Source organism: Pseudomyrmex gracilis, unplaced genomic scaffold (genome assembly GCF_002006095.1).
Source record: "Pseudomyrmex gracilis isolate BER0280 unplaced genomic scaffold, ASM200609v1 scaffold_3, whole genome shotgun sequence".
NCBI classification, from domain to species: Eukaryota; Metazoa; Arthropoda; class Insecta; order Hymenoptera; family Formicidae; genus Pseudomyrmex; species Pseudomyrmex gracilis.
The window spans coordinates 249,155-255,154 of NW_018020587.1; the positions used below are offsets into that span (position 1 = coordinate 249,155).

Below are 6,000 nucleotides of genomic sequence, written 5' to 3' on the forward strand. Positions count from 1 at the left end.
ACGTCACGAATGGTTCTGCTGATGTATGCCTCCGGTAATAATTAATATATGTTTGGGACTTAGACTAGGAATTAGAGATTATATATATGCATATGTAGCAGAAATGTAAAACTTCTTATTTTTTTTTAATTAATTGTAAGTGTTAAAAATATGAAAATGTACTTTTTTTTTAAATAAAATAAAAATCAAAAAATAGTATTACAATTCTGCTTCCGACGTACTTTGTAGATAATTATTTTAAAAATATGTAGAAAAATTTTAAGAGAATCAGTGGAGTTATCTTACAATTTTTAATATATCGTTTTGTAAAACAGTATAAGTACTGATCAATATAAATTATTATTATAATAATTATTTATTTATAATACAGTATAAATGTATTATATTTAATACATTATTTATCATAAAATAAATCAACATTTAAAAATAGACTTTTTTCGGCATTCGAAGGTTACGTACTCTTTAACGAAGGAATAAATTCCAAATCGATCGGAGGCTCGGTTGCGTGTGACACCGGCCTCCCACTTACACTATCTTGCATTACATAAAATCTTCTACTTATGATATAATACAGGTTCTACAACAAATTTTATATTAAAAATATAGCAACTAAAATAAAATAAGAAAAGTATAAGAAGTTTATATTTATATTAACAGTTGATATATATATATATATATAATAAGATATATATAATAAGATATATAATAATAAGATATATAATAAGATGATAACAACGGTAGGTTAAATTGATATGTATTTTTTTGTTAGGCAAATATATTGTCGCAACTGACTTATAACTGAACGTATTTTACAGAGAATAAATGTCACATATTAGCGAGATTTAAATCGGCTGCTCATCGCAAGGAATTAGGCCGAGAGGACCTGTCACTGGTGTCCTTGACACGCTGAAAGTAAGTCCAGTCCCGTGTGCGTACTAACTGTAAGGATTTGCGCAATCAGACGTAGGGTGTAGAGTACATCGTTTAGCAATGATAAATGGCAAAACTATTATTAATGTTACTGTGTGCACGACTGCAGATTATGTACATATTTGAACATATTCTCATAAAAAACATTTGCAAAAAATCGTTAGAATTTTATTATTGCTTAATATTATATATCTTTGCAAGATATTTAAAACATATATATATATATATATATATATATATATATATGTACTCGACACGTACTTGAAAATTTCGAGAAATGACACATATAATATCAAAAGATTGATTGGAAAATATATTTAATGTTGCGACACATTAAAAATTTTATTCAAAAACTTGTTATAAATATCTTTAACCACGATGTTTAAAATACCTCTTATATAACGCGAACTTGACTATTTTGATATAATATTTTTGCATACGTTTTACATAACATATTGCAATGAAATACAAACAATTTTGAGAGAATATCAAACTAAATAGAATCTCAGAATAAAAACAAGCATAAAATATGCAATATATTACTACCAAATATTCTAAGAAATTATGTAAGTTACATGTTACATTTTTTCCATGTATCTTCTGATAATACATTTTATATAAGTGTTTTATAATGATAACAAAATTCCAAATTCAGTCAATTCCAAAAAAAGAAATAGATGGTGCCAAGTATGTGAATGAAAGTGAGATCTGATTTATGAATAAGCTTTAGCGGCCTTGAATACTACATTACACACGACGCCGGTGGCGTAAGAAGAACGAAGAAACCTGCACTGCACACCTGTTCCCCGACTGGTTCAAAACGGTTAAGGCTACGAACCGGCCGAACCTATAATATTGCTTCCTGGTAAGTTTCTTTCGAAATTGCGAGAATTTCTTTGTACTTATAACTAATCTCCACTTTCTTTAATGCCGGCTTTCTTTAGGGACAGGACAATCTCTAATTTCGCTTTACGATAACTATTGTGGTGTAACATACTTTAAGATTTCTAATTAATTTACGTAACTCACCAGCATACTCAAATCCTTAAGCTGATGTAACGATACTTTTGACCCTTTCACATGTTGATAGAATATATTTTACTACGTAATATTTTAATCATTTCCAAAATAATAATATATATTAGAGAAGAATAGATCAGAGAATGGAACACAGGTATGAAAAAAGAGACGCACGAAACGCGTATTATTTTATCTCGCAGCGACATCGATCGCATTTCATTAGTTATATCTTTATTATTCGAAGAGAATAGCCTTGACCGAGATGATGATTATTCATATAAGCGGAAATAAAGAGAAAGCTTTTAATAAATCTCCTAGACTATGTCTTTAATGTTAAAGCAGTAAGTAAAAAGATATAATGTGAACAGGAAAGCGTATATATGTATATATGTGAAATATATGCGAAGAGATATGATAAAATCAAGAGAAGAGAACAAAAAGCTTGTTATTTATTATTTTATTAAAATATTTAGTTACCTTAAAGAGTGTACAGAAGAGTGCATCATATCGTTCCGCTCCAGGGGAAGTATTTCTCGGAAATTTCTCCTCCGGCTGTCTCTACTACCTCGCGCCATTTTCCTTCAATTTCGGGCCGCTGGCGGAGATCGAAAGAGTACGGCGCGCGGTAGTAGAAGCAGCCAGAAAAGAGATTTCAGAGAAAAACTTCCCTTAGAGCGGATACGGTGCACTTCTCTGTACCTATGTGTGTAATATACATTAAACTATTAAACTATGTACTAAACAAAAATAATATTATTTTTTCTACAGTAAGTAAATATGATGAATATTTATAAACATGTGAATAAATTTTTTGCTCGTATTTTTTAAGAAGAAATCGGTATTAAATAATGTATAAAATTAAAAATGTCTAAAGGAGGTAAAAACTTGAGTGAACACATGCTATCAACCGTGAATGAAATAGGGTAAAAATGTCTGCAGACAACATATAAGCGTCAAGGCGCCTATATTATTGACCGACTCTACACACAAATCTCCTCTACTTCTCGATTGTTCTAAACATTAGTCTAATAGATATTCTAGAAGATGTTTTTATTAAAACATTTTATTGGCATGTTTTGTTTATATTATTTTTAATTATGTCATAGTATAAAATCTAATTGTCTTTATAGTGTTTCAAAGATTTTTTAGAATCTTTTTTATACAGATGTATAATATCTCTCTGTAACAGGAATTAGTAAAGAGATTCGATATGACACATCAGACTTGTAAAAACGCTAAAACAACAGAAACTTTTAAAACATGCGATATTAAAAGTATGAACGTTGTCTGGTGTCAATAATAGCATTTATGACCGGTTAGACTGATAAGGCTGAAGACATGTAAACCGAAAAGAAAAACAATAAATACGCAATAACGCTTTTTGTATTGTTTGTGTTGTTATCTTTTGCACTTAACAGATAAAATTTTACATTCATGAAATGTGCATTTGTATATTTACTGCTTGGTTTTTTTGCTTGCTATGATGGCAAGCCTTAACGAAATGTTATAAGTGAGTGACTGCTTGAGTCTTATATATCCGGTATGTCAATACGTGTCAATAACGTGTCGTGTAGGTACTTAACGAACGAACAAATAATACAACGAAGAAAACTTGATCGATAGATGTTTTTGTGATCGGTCAAGGTTTATTGATTTTACAAAAAAATATTAATAATGAAATAACTTGTGTTTGTGACTTTTGTAATGTATTACTGGTAAATAAAATTTTATAAAGTTGCTTAAATTACAAACTTAGAGAGCGTAAGAAATATCTATAACGTGTGTTTGTCTTTCATAATCTGTATCTTAAATCCAACGGGGGATATTTAATTTATACAAGTATTCAATATTATATATATATATATATATATATATATATATATATATATGTATATATGTATGTATATAAATTTAATGTATAAATTTAAATGGATTAATAAGAATTAAATAAAGTAAGAATTCTTTTCAAAGCTTAGCGATCATTCTTCGAGACAAATCACAATTTTCTCAGATAATGACAATCACCAGCATCTTGCAAGGTCTACTACATGTGTAGTAGTTATGTGTGTTAGAGACGAAAAAAAAAAGACGTTTTGTATTTCAGTTTGAATACGATTCCTTGGAATAATTTTAAAGATAAGTTTTCGAATCAACTGTGTGTTTCCGGTTTTCTTTTCTCACTACTTGGCACGCATCACTTACGCATTGTCTTTTTGCTTGCCTTCCCGCAGCGACTTATTGCAAATTCCTCGGATCTTCTCCTATCTGGCTAGATTAACCGCTGACGACACGTCGTCTGTCTGGCAAGCGGTGTATTTCGCTGTCAACTAGGTATGCGAGAAAGATAAGCAAAAAATGAATGACCAGCGTTGCAACGTGTTGCATTACAAGAGCTGATGCGGTTTCGGTTTCGGGACTTTGGCACAAGTCCCTGCTTTGTTCATAAACGAAAACCGTAGTTACTTTGATAAACAGTTGTTTCGTATTGTAGTTTTACATTATCTCGTGTTATATTTCATCGAAAGTTTACAAAGAGCAAAAATGCTTTACCATTAAGCACCAATGTGATACGCAATAATATTTCCAAGAGCAATAGAATGTTATACGTGGTAATGTTAATCATGTCTATAGATTTTTCAATATTGAGATATCAAGTCAAAGTAATTAAATTGCATACGTCTTTGCAGACGAGCGTGAGCTTTGCAAGGAAAACCGTATTTAACAATACAACAAGGTTTCCAGCGTGGTCCTTGAGAAATGGGCGATACAATGCAGACGTGTGGCGGCAAATTACTGAGGCAAGTAAATCTAGATGGGCATGATGTTTTTGGCTGACTAGGTTGCATCGAACATCCTGAGTAGGACTTAACAAGTAAAAATTTCCATTAATATTTTTCATTTTGAGAATTTCTTATCGTAATTTAGTCGATTAATTGATTTTATTATTGATAACCTAAAAGTTTTAATACTACATAGCATCTCACGTAACAAATGCAGTTGAGTATTGGCGTTGCGAATAGAAAAATACATATGTATATAATCAATTTATACATGTACTTACCATGATTTAGCGCGAAATGCAGATAATGTACTTAAGTTTTAATTATTTTTTAAAAAAATTTTGAAAAATGCTTTTGAAAGTTGATAGCCACAATAATTATGTAATTTTTTGTTTACAATTTATTATATGTTCGTTGAATATCGATACTCGCGATTCTGCTTTATTTTTTTATTATTTAATTTTTATCACTCGCATTTTGCGACCTTGGAAGATTGCGTTGGACCTGCGAAACCCGACCTGCATTAACGTTCCGTGAGTTACGTGGCAATATTTCGGCGAGATCCGCAATGAGACCTTGGCTTCAAAACACCGAAACACAGATTCCACGACGGACTTGACTTTCCCTCTCCCTTTCTATATTTTCGCTCTTTTTCTTATTGCAGACTTTGATTTTATCTTACTTGCTTTATATAGTAAATTTTAATTTAATGGTTTAATTATTTATGTGCAGTCTGCGCGTAGTTTATACAAGTCAATGTCAAAGCAGTCGTAAATCTCTTGTGTATTACAGTGCACGGAGATTGATATCACTATTACATAGAAGTATCCTTTATAATTATGTTTTTTTCTCATATAAATGTATCAGTTAATTGATAATAGTGATAGCAGTCATTTTTGATAATATTAAGAGAACTAAAAAGATAATAATATAAAACTTTCTACAATGCTGACCTCGGTATGGTAGTTGAAGGGTACAAGGTTTGCAAAATTAAAAGTGACATGTGTCAATCTCTACAAAGAATTTGTATATGAAAGAAATGGAAGATAAAGTTTTACTACACACACAATAAAACTACATTCTAAACGATTAAAGCGTAACGGAACAAATCCTAATTTACGTGACTAGAGAGATCTGTTACAGCTTTTGTCAAACAAACTTTTATAACAAATCATAGCAGAAAAAGAGAGAAAGAAATTGTTTTAGAAATTTTTTTGTATAATATAAAAATACATATGAAAAAAATGGAATGTGCTAACGAAAGAAATAT

The 6,000-nt window shown here is 30.4% G+C and overlaps 1 long non-coding RNA gene across 1 annotated transcript; it reads right to left on the bottom strand.

Annotated features, from left to right (window-relative positions):
- Window positions 1-777: 777 nt before the first annotated feature.
- On the bottom strand, window positions 778-5,115 carry LOC109855521. Its single transcript, XR_002250303.1, has 4 exons — window positions 5,012-5,115; window positions 4,628-4,814; window positions 4,153-4,277; window positions 778-939 (listed from the first exon to the last, which is right to left on the bottom strand). It is a non-coding gene; the product is annotated as an uncharacterized LOC109855521 (long non-coding RNA).
- Between the last annotated feature and the right edge of the window lie 885 nt (window positions 5,116-6,000).